Here is a 13407-nt window from a genome sequence, read left to right as displayed (position 1 = left end):
GCAGAAAGAAAGAGAGAGGGAGAGACTCCATTAGTAATTCCGAATATAACTGATACATCAGTAGATATTACCAAAAATGAAGGCCATAAAGAATGTGGCACCTAACAGCCTACTTCTAAGGATAGTGGACCAAAACTGAATTGATTTACCTACCCTATTCACAGAGTTTAAACTCTATAAAAATTTGACAATGTGCACATATATAGAACATGTGCTTCTCAAACTTTAACCTACAATCAGCTGCGGATCTTGGTAAAATGCAGATTCTAATTCAGTCTGTCTGGGGTGGGGCCTGAGAGTCTGCATTTCTAACCAGCTCCCTGGCGATGCCTAACTGCTGGTCCAGCAGGCAGCAAGAACGTAGCATACAGGTGTAAATAAATATTCTTCCCTTCATTAACCCCACTGCTCTGAAGAAAAGGAAGGGGCAAATATTAACAATAATAAGGATTTTACAACAGATAGAAAGAAGAGGGGCTGGCTCCGTGGCCGAGTGGTTAAGTTCACGCTCTCCACTGCAGTGGCCCAGGGTTCGGATCCTGGGTGTGGACATGGCACTGCCCATCAGGCCATGTTGAGGCGGTGTCCCACATCCCACAACTAGAAGGACCTGCAACTAAGATATACAACCGCGTACACGGGGGGTTTGGGGAGATAAAGCAGAAAAAAAAGAAAAAAAGATTGGCAACAGTTGTTAGCCCAGGTGCCAACCTTTAAAAAAAAAAAAAGGTGAAAAAAAAAAGAAAGAAGAAAAAATAACTGGTTAATAGAATATTTGTGATAGTTTTGTACCCAAAGGGTGGCCCAGTCTGAGCAAAGACACAACCTAGGATATAAGTTTCGTTTTGTTTTAAGATTTTTCAACTTACTAAACTTTGCATACTCTATTACCTTGGTTCATGCAAACACCCCTTAGGCACAAAGATAAGTCAGGTCTGATGTATGTGCTCCCAGGAACTGGATGGCACTGCATTTGCAACAAGCAGCCCTGATTTATGAGCAACTGATCCATGCATTTACATTAACAGCTGCGACTCCTCTCCCACGAGCCCAGAAGCCCACTCACACCTTAGACTCACTGCCAATGGCTCCAGCAGAAGACAGCACCCGAGACTAAACTATATTTCGTTGAAATTATTACTCTGACACCCCACTTCTGGACCCCGCCCCAAAGGTCAACCCTAAACCTGCCCGGAGGGGAAATTCCTGTACCCCTGCAGGAAGGGCTGTGGTTTTGGCAGTTTTCCATACAAATAAAATTATAAGCAGAAATTCATTTCCATAGTGCTATGTCCTGTTACTTTATGAATTAAAAACCAACTTGAAAAGATAGCATAATGCTAAGATTTGATAATGCTGGTGGAGGGTATACAGGTGTTATATTATTCTCAATTGCACGTTTGAATTATTTCACAATAAAAAATGTGCTTGAAAAAATTTTTCTCCCCAAAAGGCACAAACATACACACACACACAAACAGCCCAGCTTGAGTGCATCAATAAGAAAATGCATGACAGATTTCAAACAATCATTTTCAAATAAATTTTTGGAAATCAGTCCAGCTATGTGTAGGAAGGGCCATTTCTCCTTTCAGTGAGTAAAGCAGGAGAAGGAAAGGAGGAAGTTCCAAAGAACACCCAGAGAAATCCAAGCAGCGAGGGCCACAGGAGCCCTGCCTGCATGAAATTCAGAACAAGTTAGCCCCAAAGCGTGACTGCGTCACAGAAGACAGGAGGCCATGCCTTCTGGCCTTTTAAATAATATCATGGATAAAAGACAGAAACTCACTTCTCGTATGACCAAAATGGGGGCTGGGGGAGACCCAGCATCTCTGGTTATCAAGTGTTAAAGAGATGCAATACATTCCGTTACAATAAAAGAGGTGTTTATTCCTTTGCTTCTGATTGAAGCATATATTTTACTCAGCAACAATAACTATGTCAAATAAAGGTCGTGACTTGTGGAGAAATTTCCAACTATAATACAATCTAGCAAGTAAGAGAACTAAGTATGAATTATTGATGGAGATAATTCACAAAGCAGCTTTACACCATACAAAAAAAATAAAACCTTAGATATGTTTATTAGAAAACACATTCATATTTGAAGAGTGCACCAGAAATTAACAAAGCACTATTGTTAAGGCTTCAGCCTGAATGAGCATGTGCGCCATATGAGCCTCGGGCCATTTTGCAGTCATGCACCTACTTTAAACAAGAATTCTAGAATTACAAACAAATAAATATTGAATAAAGTTCTTCTGCAGCTCTTTGAGGATACTCTTTTTTTTCTCTTTCTATCCTCTAAAAATAAAAAATATAAAATAAAACAGAGCTGCATTCTTAGCAAAGAACAAATATCCACTGGAAATACTATTTAAGAATGAAATAGGGGCTGCCCAGTGGCGTAGTGGTTAAGTTCCCACACTCTGCTTCAGTGGCCCGGGGTTCATGGGTTGGGTTCCTGGGTGTGGACCTACACATCACTCATCATGCCACACTGTGGCAGCATCCCACATACAAAATAGAGGCAGCTTGGCACAGATGTTAGCTCAGCAACAATCTTCCTCAGGCAAAAAGAGGAAGATTGGTAATGGATGTTAGCTCAGGGCCAATCTTCCTCAAAAAAAGAAAAAAAAAAAAAAGACCCCAAATTAAATAAAATGCAAGTTGGGCACATTTCTTTAAGCTGACATAAACTGAAATCAATTATCAACCTAGCCCCCTTCCTCATTTATTATCTGCATAATCATCTCAGAAAGTAAGCAGAATAGCTGCAAGAGAAGATCTACTTCAAGGCGTACTATCAGCATAGATGAAATGGGAGCCAGATGAGCTAGTCTGAGCTAGGTCAGCATCACTTAAACATTAGGAGACTTTGAGAAGTGGTCCCATCTCCTTTTCCATACGCTATATAACTAAATCACACGAATCCCCTCCATATCCCCAAGGAAACAACTCAAAGAGGGACTGTCTTCCTAAGCTAAATAACAACTTGGAATTAACCTGCACTTCCAGCACAGTTTCCTCCAGAGCTTCAAACTAGGAATCAGCCTCACAGGCCCCCAGCTCTGCAGATGCCCGTGGACATGACTACGCACTGACTAGCAGGCAACAGAGAGTAGAATTTATGATGTGAAAAAAACCCAAAAATGTTCAAAAAAAGAAAAAAGCAATCAGTATTCTTTATAACAAAAGAATAGAGAATAAACTGACAAACACTTAAGAATTATTTTTATTATTTGTCACTTCAGCAATTATAAATTGGCACGTGTTTATCATTCTGCAAACTAAAACTCAGTTATTTAGGAATTCTTTATGTCAATCTCGCAGTCGGAAATCAAGCCTAGCTTATTTTTTATAAACTGTTTTAACATTTTTATTCGATCTTTGAAAGTCAAAGTCATCCAAAAGAGTCAAAGGGAAGAAGTAATTCTGCCTGAAAGCCATTTAAAGACACAAAAATGTCAGAGCAAAAGTTAAATGAACTAAGAGCACGAGAACACATGCCACATACCATATCCCACTAGCAAAAATAAATTTCAAAAACTATGCTAAGCAAGAAAATAAAGATAAATAACTTGATGGGAATTCCAGCTACTTTAACAGGTTACTTATCTAAGCAACCCAGACTACACTGATAGTCATAGACCAAAAGGAAAAAAAATAGACAATCTTCTCGCTAGGCCAAACTGTAGTCCAAATTCCTTTTTATTTCCCAAACAAAAGAAAAATCTATGGCTCGCAAATTTACTTTAATCACACGAATTTTTAAAAATTTGTGAGTGTGCGCACATGTATATATGCACACTAAAAACCCCAGATATTCTACATATTGTCAATAAAGAAATGCCTAAAAAATCTTCCCTTTTTCAGCATTTTCACATTAGTTTGTGTGGCTGGGCCTTCCTCATCATCTTCCTCCTCCTCAACGCTTTACCTGTTTAATCTGATGGTACTTTAAAGCCCTGACACAGAAATAGGACTAGCGAACAAGGCCGGCCCCTGGTTTAACAATTCTGACTAGCAGGAGAGATCTCAGCAAAGAGAGTTAAATGGAAATGAATTGTGAGCCCACAAGAGCAAGCAAAGAGATGCTCCTTGAGAGCACTGATAAAAATGACAGGAGAAAATCTCAGGTGAAAGGCATCAGGAAGGAAAAAAATGCATTTGGTTTGTAGTAAACTTTTGAAGTAAATACTTGATTTAAAAATAAAAGGTGGGAGCCTGGAAAAGAAAAGCCACAGATACAGCTACAAGATTGCTATGCCAATTTTATGTTTTCATCTTACTCTCATTTTACAATCTCTCGATGGTTTACAGACTTGTGACCTGTCCAAATTTATTTTTGGAAAAGGGAGGCACTCATCGTCTCTGGTAGGAGGATGAACTTGGGATTTAACCTAACCTGCTCTTGACTGTTGAAAGCAGGCCAAAAGGGCAGTTTATTATTGTCATCTTAAGCTCATGCTAAAGTTATTCATGAGTTCTGAGGATCAGTACTACTGAAACTTGCTTAGATTTATCCCTTAAGGAAAAATATCGAAGTCTTCATCTCTGCCCATTATGAAGCGGCACTCAGATATCTTTATATCAGTAACTTCCACAATGGAAACACAAGGCAATTTTAATATTCTTTTTTTTTTTTAAAGATTGGCACCTGAACTAACAACTGTTGCCAATCTTCTTTTTTCTTTTCTGCTTTTTCTCTCCAAATCCCCCCAGTACATAGTTGATATTTTTAGCTATGGATCCTTCCAGTTGTGGCATGTGGGACGCAGCCTCAGCATGGCCTGATGAGTGGTGCCATGTCCACGCCCAGGATCCGAACCGGTGAAACCCTGGGCCTCTGAAGCAGAGCTGGCGAACTTAACCACTCTGCCACAGGGCCAGCCCCTAATTTTAATATTCTTAAACTACGTATTTCTTTATCGACTTTTTAAAAAACAACCAATGCATTCCAATAAATTCAATGGTATGGAAACCTCTAAAATGTATTTCAGGAAATTTGGACTCCAGTATCTTCCTTATAAGCACCCTGCTGGGTGGAAAGGAAAGAAAATGTACTAGTCTACATGAGGGAAGAAAGCACAATGACAACAAAACCCTAAATGACTCCCCTTAGGTTTGTTGTGAACATAGTTTAGATGAGTGAATAGAGAAAAGAACATGGGAGCAGCGAAAAGTACCCATTATTCTAATTCTATAGATATCTTTTAAAACATTTTAGTTAATGCAGATGCAACTCACAGGCCATATTCCAAACATGTACCTTTACAGATGAGTTAAGAAGAACTTTCCTTTACATTCTATACTACATCAACAGCACCTCTCCCCACTTCTGTCCTCTTCTCTTAAGATTCCAGTCAAGGGAGGTGCCTGTGTTCGTGGTCAATAGAAAACGACTAAGGTTGCAAGAAAAAAATTATTAGCAAGAACTCACCACTCAAAAATTGTGACTAAGATATTTTCTTACACAGTGGTGCATCTGTTCTTGTCCTAGAATATCACGACACCATTGCTGTTTTTCAAGACCATTATAATCTGTCACTTTGGGCGCTCATTCTGAAACTGCTCCACAACCTCATTCTTTCTCCACACTGGAGAAGGGTGGAAAGGGGTGAAGGGCCCTTGCTGCACATTTCCAGCCTGAGGCTCGGAAAGGCCAATGGAGCTTTAGAGACTCCAAATTGCCTGGCTATTTCCACCTAGAGTCTCGTCTTTGTCATCTCCTGTGAAATCTCTAATCTACAGAAAGGGGCCGCTAAAAAAAGACATCACCAGACACAAGGCCTCGAGATCACAGTGCTCTCCTGGCAAAGCAATACCCACGTCCTCAGATCGACACCAACCAGGGCTCCGCATCCATCTCTATTCCGATCCCCTAAAAAGCTCACTTGGACAGTCCGGGATCCTGGGCTCAGCTCGCGGGCCGTGACAGATGCCGTAGCCAGTGTGATACACGGCAGGAAACACACCCTCTCGCCCACGCAGCACGCAGCACTGCAGAGAGCCGATTTTCCCCCTAGCACCTTCCGCCGCTCGGTCTCCGCCTCCCAACCACCCTCTGGGCGTACAGATCCCGGGTGTCGCCACGTCTTCATCAACCCGGCTGCAGCTGCGGCAGAGACCCGGCGCTGACCCCTGCAGCATCCTAGCGTCCAGGGGCTCTAGCAGGGCGATGCAGGGCCTCGCTAAGGGGAAACGAGAGCGGGCCCCGCGCCTCCCTTCCATCTTCCTTCCATGGTCCCTCCAACTCGGTCCACCCGACTAGCTCGGCTGGCGCCTCCAGTCTGCGGTCAAGTTCAAGGCCGAGCGCGGGATCTCGGCAGGAAACGCCCGTATCCCACTGTGCAGCCGGGGCGGGCCCGCCCGGACACACTGCTCCTGACCTCGCAAGGGAAGAAAGCGGCGCACAAAGAGCCCAGACACTGACCGTGGAGCTCGGACCGAGGAGGCTGGGGAGATTAAACCTACATTTCCCCTCCCCTCTCTGGGCAGCCCTCCTCCGTTTACTCTCCATTTCGCCGACCCGCAGCGGTGGCATGCGACCCCGCCTATAAATAATATTATAAACGGTAACAGAAATAAATGAAGTGCGCTCTAGGCTCTTACCTCGTGCTGGTTATGCCCCTGGAAAATTTTTAATTAGCTAACGGAGGGCGGGGAGGGGCTTTCTTGGTCGATTAGGTTTTCTTCTCCGATGTTTCTGATCTCTGGAACAAGCAGTCAGAATAGCCACTGGCTCGTCTGCTGGAAATTCTCGAGAGTTTTTGGCCCTCGGTGGCCCAGATGGAGAGGGTAAGTCTGTTCCCGCTGACTGACGGCAGCTCCGGCCAATCCGCGCTTGGCAAGGCAGCGTGCCTGCGGCCCAGCCCTCGATCGCAGCCAATCACAGATTCCGACGGGAACGAGCCTCCCCGCAGCTGCAATTTGACTCGGCTGACATTTAGCCCGGCACCGTAGAGCGACGTCGATTTGGGCCAATAGCGGCTCACGGTGACATCCCGCCCTTCCGAAGGCCTTGGAGCGCCGGCCAATGAGGGGCGCCTCAGCGGTGCGTGGGGTTGGCAGATTTGGTACTTCGCCAGCCGGTTGAGCAGCGGGGTGTGTCGCTTGGGGCTAGGGGGCGGTAGCTGTGACAACTAGGAAACCGAGAACGGAACTGCAACAATTTGCCTGGGCAAAGGGCTTGAACGGCATCTGCTTTCATTGCTGTTCTTTGAAAAACTCACGGGGCAGCGTTCTTCATGACCGAACAGGCATCTTGTGATCCCTTAGGAATGTGGATTCATTCGTTCCACAAGTATTTCTATGCTTATAGAGGACATTTGGTATGCCAGGCTCTGTGCTAGGCACTGGAGGTATCCTGATGCAAATAGACTTGATAGCTGCCTTCACAGACTTTACAGTCTAATGAGGAGGAACAGGGAGAAAACAAACAGGTAAACAAGCAAATAAAATAACTAGTCATGTCAAGGAAGGAAATAGACAAGGCGTGGATACGGAAAATAATAGGAGATTGAGGTTAGAGAGGGAGGATTGTTAAATGAGAACTTTATAACATAACATTTAAGCTTAGACTCGAAGAGTGGGAAGGAAATCAGTCAGCCTGTCGTGGAACCAGAAAAGCGATTATAGTTCTGGGCAGAGGGGCTAGCAGACCGAAGGTCCTGAGGTGGGGCAGCTTGACATTCTGGAAGGACAGAAAGAAAGCCAGTGTGGCTCTAGCATAGGTGGAGAGGGGAGGAACATGACACGAAGTGGACGAGGTGGACAGAGGCAAGACCTTGTAGCCAAGTCTTGGAATTTGCCTTGCATATTTTTTTTAAAGGTTGTTTTTTTTGTTTTTGCTTTTTTGCTGGGGGAGGTTCACCCTGACCTAACATTTGTTGCTAATCTTCCTCTCCCTCTCTTTTTTTTTCCTCCCTAAAGCTCCAGTACATGGCTGTATATCCTAGTTGTAAGTCTTTCTAGTTCTTCTGTGTAAGCTGCAGCCACAGCGTGGCTACTGTCAGAGGAGTGGTGTAGTTCCACAGCCAGGAACCAGGCCTGGCCACCAATGCAGAACCCGCCAAACTTTAACCACTAGGCCATCAGAGCTGGCTCTGCATTTTAAATTTAATGAGTCTATTGAGGCGTTTTAAGCAAAGGAGTAAAAGGATCTGGTTTAGACTTAAATCATTTTCCGTTAATGTGTAGAGAACAGGTAGACTAGGTATAGGGAGCCTGGTTAGGAGACTATATCAGATGAGTCTCAAGGTGGGAAATGACCTCACTTAAACGATGGTGATATCAGTGAAGGCAGAGAAAAGCAGAGAGATTGGGGATTTTCAACGTAAATTATTAGCTTGTTTTGACATGTTATATATCCTGGTCCCAGAACAACTGTTCTGAATCCATTGAATACTCTGTCAGAAAGCGATTGATGGCTCACAAATTCTATTAATGACATTGAGGATTATTATGTTGGGTTGAAATTAAATTTTCATGGGCTTCCTGCAATTTTCTTTCTTTTTTTAACTTTTTATTGAAGCATAATATATATTCAGAAAAGTGCACATATTCCAAGTGTATACAGCCCAATGAATTTTGACAATCTGAACACACTTGTATATCCAGCACTCAGATCAAGAAATAGAACATTATTAACACGCAGGGACTCCATCATGCTGCCTTCCAGTCACTGCCTATCCTGACTTTCAACAACACGCTGGTTTTGCTGTCTTTGCACTTAATAGCTACAGAATCCTAAAGGATGCATTCTTTTGTGTTTGGCTTCTTTACTCAACTTTATACTTGTGAGATTCCTCCATATTGTTGCATATAGTTGTAGATCATTCATTTTATTCCATTCTGTGAATATACCACAATTTATGAATTTACTCTTCTGATGGACATTAGGCTGGTTTCCAGATGGTATTAGTATGAACATTCTAGTATCTGTCTTAGGTAATGGCCTTTTCTTTTGATGGAGCGTTTTGGTGGCTGAGCTTTAAATACAATTAAGTTTTTTTTTTAAATCTGTTCATCAATAATGTAGGACCCTATATTGCGATATCTCAAACATTTAGACCAAAACTTCATGCAGATAATGAAGGACATTGCTATCACAAATGTGAAAACCTAGTGACGGCAAAGGACTGTTGACATGGGAAATTTTGAGCTTGGAAATCTAAAACATTTTGAATTATGCTTGGCATTTTGACCTTCTTTTTAAGCACTTGCAAACCGCATGCCCAGCATTTGAGAACATCATGACTTTGCTACATCCTTTTACCATAATCGACTGCAATCACAGTCATATAATAGGCAAGGTCAGTTAGGCTGTCCCGAAAAATATGCATATCTTTGCATATCTTTGATGCTAATACAGTCCTTGGAATTACATTTGAAAACTATACCATTCCACATCCTACCACAGTTGATTATGAATAAAGCCAGCAGTTTATTCCTTTTGAATTATGTACTTCTGCTTTTTGAATCTCTGAAGCATCGCTGAATATACTACAAAAAGAGTTCAACATAGAAGCTAACTCGGCCTGAGAGAACGCTGCAGAATGTCCAAAAGAAGTGGACACAACACTCCATGTCTTAAGTTGAGCTCCTTTTTTTTCACTTTACATTTTAAAGAATTGAATTATTTGCTGAAAACTAGTGACTATGAAGAAATTATACCCAAGACAGTTCATAAGGCTTTGGGTAGGTGGGTGGCCTGGGGGATAATCTAGTATAAAGTGAGGACTGGGGCCTTGAGTAAGCTGTTTGAGATTCAGGCTAATGAACCACTGGAATCCAACTGTTAAAACATAAACTAAGGCATATTAAACATTTTAAGAGTTTGAGCAAAAATTGATTCAAATGGGGCAGCACCTCACTGGAAGTGGTTGGGAGCTCCACCGACAGAAGCTAGGGGTAAGACTTTTGTAGAGAAAAGGTGGAAGCAAAGCAAGGAAGTTATTTGATTGGCTGTAGCTTAAGCAGTTACCTTTTTTGGGAAAGCCCAGTTAGCTGTTTGTGATTGGTTGTCCTTAGGTTTCAATTTCTTAACTTTGAAGTATTTACAGGCTTAGGTTTGGGTTTGCTTCTCTAGGCTCCTAAGGCATTAAAGCCACCTCAGTCTGATGGCCTCCTTGTTTAACGGATTTAACACTACCCATTTCCCTGATTAGTTACTAATGCTCCTGGGAACCACATATGTGTAATCATGAATTGATAATTTTATTAACAGTTACTAATGAATAATCATTTGTTTCTTGTTAAAAAGTTAGAGATGGATATTTTTGTATACTTAGTGAAGTGTACCAGTGACAAATAAAAATGGCAAGTAATAGGATATATTGGAGTATATGAGGAAGCCATTTGGTATAAACCTAATTCGGCCTGACTTTGTTTTTTCCAAAAGGGCCTGACTGTGGCCGTTGAGCATGCATTGTATATACATTTCCTATGGCAGGAACAAAGGCCCTTGAGATAAAGGTGCAACTTCCCTCCTCCTCCCAACGTGGAAATTTCCTTAAAGATTAAGCATCTTTCCTTAGGCTAGGAACTGATTGCGGTGCTCACCTGTGACCAGAGACAACAGACTGGCCACCCTGCTGTGTTCACTGAGACAACAGACCTACCTGCTATTTCCATCAATCGCTGTGCCTACAGAGCAGTCTCACGACTATTGTAAAAGGGACATTTCAAGCCTATGTGAAACATCCTCTCTGGGGGTATATAACCACTCTGTGCACCCCACTTCTTCGGTGCCCTTTCTTCCTTCGGGAAGAAAGGCCCCGGGCCATAGTCCTCAGATTTCAGCTCAGAATAGACTCACCCAAATTTTCATTTATAGATTGGTTATGGATTATTTTCGTTGACACCAGAATATGCCACTGCAAAATATGCCTCTTTGGCATATGGATTATTTTGAGCTAAAGGCAACTGAGAACCAGCAGATCCAAGAAAAGCTCTTTACTTCCCTCTGCCTAAAAATACAGTATAAGTTCCCCCTTTTGTAAAGGAAATTTCCATTTATAATGGACTCTCCAGGAAGTACTAGGAAGAGAGCTGCTCCCAGAGACAACATTTCTCACCTGAGAAACTCTTGTCTGCATAACAAGTGATCCATTATTCAGCAGGAATTTCCTCCCCTGCCCTTCCCGTAGCCTGAGCTGCACCCCCGCCAGAAGCCCCCAATCCTTTCTCCTTGGTTTAACCTGAGATAATATATAAACCTCAATCATCTGGCCTCCTAGAGTCTCATTTCTCTGTGAAATTTCCATGCATACTTACATAACTAAAACCATTTACTCTCTTGTTGGTTTGTCTTTTTTTAGTTGCATATCCAGAACCCCAGCTAGAGAAGCTAGGAGGGTAGAGGGAAAACATTTTTTCTTCTCCTGCAATAGAATCGTCAATCTTCCAGGTAAGTACCTGTATGCTACTTTCGGCCTCAGGTCTAGAACATGCGCCTGGGGTACTAGGATGTACTTTTCCACGGTTCAGGCTGTCCTATCTAGAATTTTCCAGATGTCTCTTCTCTGTGCCACCAGAATAAATGCCAAAACACTGACACAAAGGATTTTTAGATCTTGTCCTTGGACCCAGTTAAAACTTGCAGCAATGATTTTATTTTAGAATATAGTTGTTGCTTTTTTTCCCATGAGTAATTTACCCGTATGAATATGGTATAAATGAGTTTCATCCAGTACCAGTGGCATAGAGATTTGAATTACCTTTCCATTTCCACCTCTGACTTTTCTACTTGACCTTATTTAAGTATTTGTTTTCTCTATGCATCATTCTTATATAGAGCTGTTACAAGGAAAATTGTATTTTATAAATGTATGTTGTAGGAAAGGTCATAAACAAAATTGCATTTTGTTGCTTAAATCACAAAAGCTCAAAATCAAGGAGATGAAATATGATAGTCATTAGCACCCTTTGCCAAATATTTCCTGCTTTCCGCGGTCGAGGCGGTTTCTGGCCCCGTGGTGGGGTGCTATGGGAAGGCAGGGCACCTGTGACTATTTCAGGTCAATGAGTTGCAAGTGGAGGCGACAGGGTGTCTGGGTTGGAACATTTAATGTTCCTCCGCAAGACCCTCCAAGGCTCACTTCCCTCTGCCGTTGCGACCAACAACGTTCCTGATCACGGCTGCTCCTTCAGTCTGGGTCCCTGAGTGACTACGAAGAGCAGAATCCTGCTGCCAATCCATGATGGCCGTATAGCATGAGTGAGAAACAAACCTGTGTTGTTCTAATCCACTGATACTGTGTGTTACTGCATCTTGAGCTAACTTAACCTTGCCTATCCCAACTGATACAGATAGCAGCTCCACCTTAAAATCATTTGGTTGAGTTTTTCCTGAGGCAATTTTAGCCAAAGAGAAATTTTCATTCATTTTTTTCAATAACTTTTCCTGAAGTTCTGTTACCCACTAGTTGCCCCAAGGAATTCAAAGGTGAGTTTGGAAGCATTTAATTGTTGTTCCAAATTGTTTTTTCCCTTTTGTTATGTTAAGGTGATGCAATCACCAACCACCCTGAACCAGACCAAGCCTCACCCCAAGAGCGATGCCTATGACCTTTGCCTTATTTTTAATGTTAAGCTCGCTCCTGGAGGAGCTTAGGCCTTATTACTATAACCTGCAGTTTATGTGAAAGCATGTTTTCCAACTGAGCCTGTGCAAGTGAATACTCACCTCTCCCTTTTGAATATTCATCCCCTATCCGAAATAAATGTCCCTGCTTCCCTTTGTTTGGGGACGCCATGAATTTGGAAATGATTCCTCATGTTCTCCTATTTGCTGCAAATATACTTTACTTCATGAGACAACTACTTCTGGCGGAGAGTCTGATTTGACTGACCAGGAGGGAACCCACTTCGGTTTCGGTAACACTTCCTCCTGTGTATCAGGTACCGTGTACATTAGGCTCCGGGTTTATAGCAATGAACAAATAATAAAAATGTGGTCTCTGCTCTCATGAAAACTGAGAGGGGGCAGAGGAGACGGTAGGCATGTATCTGAGCACGATGACTGCTGTAACCAGAAAAGTAGGACGTTCTGTAAGTATCATCCCAGGAATTTTGTGGCTCATCATCCACTTTCTCTCTCTGTCTGTCTCTCTTTTAATTTAGGGATTATTTAGTTGCTGAATATTATACAAGGCTACCTAGAAAGAATGAGAAAGAAAAAAACAAGTTTCCAACCCTTGAGAAGTGTCTTGGAATCATAGAAAATGTACCTTGCTTGAGTCTGGAGGCTGGACTCCAACATTGCTTTCGGCCGAATGTGCAGCCTCAGACAAGTAGCTAACTTCACTGTGCCCCTGTTTCGTCAGATGTAAAATAGCACTAACTATAACCTGCCCTGGCCACCTTACATAATTGCTGCAAGAATTCAATTAGGTAGAGAAG

The 13407-nt window shown here is 42.4% G+C and overlaps 1 protein-coding gene and 1 long non-coding RNA gene across 6 annotated transcripts in view; one reads left to right on the top strand and one right to left on the bottom strand.

Annotated features, from left to right (window-relative positions):
* The window catches only part of PPM1K (protein phosphatase, Mg2+/Mn2+ dependent 1K), a 23252-nt gene extending 15839 nt beyond the window's left edge, over positions 1 to 7413 (bottom strand). For 2 of the 5 annotated variants that reach the window (XM_070614332.1, XM_008523677.2), the window contains exon 1: positions 5898 to 6317. The gene's annotated coding sequence lies outside the window, so the exon portion shown is untranslated. Of the gene's footprint in view, positions 1 to 5852; positions 6381 to 6615 lie in introns of those variants that run through there. The other 3 variants (XM_070614331.1, XM_070614334.1, XM_070614333.1) reach the window with 3 other exon arrangements.
* On the top strand, positions 7317 to 13407 carry LOC139082525 (uncharacterized). The gene is made up of 3 exons (XR_011538618.1): positions 7317 to 7445; positions 11325 to 11413; positions 13129 to 13407. It is a non-coding gene; the product is annotated as an uncharacterized lncRNA (long non-coding RNA).

The sequence above is a fragment of the Equus przewalskii genome, chromosome 3, assembly GCF_037783145.1.
Source record: "Equus przewalskii isolate Varuska chromosome 3, EquPr2, whole genome shotgun sequence".
In the NCBI taxonomy this organism is placed as follows: Eukaryota; Metazoa; Chordata; class Mammalia; order Perissodactyla; family Equidae; genus Equus; species Equus przewalskii.
The sequence above is the reverse complement of the archived record's forward strand: the minus strand, read 5'-3'. Positions and strand labels throughout refer to the sequence as shown.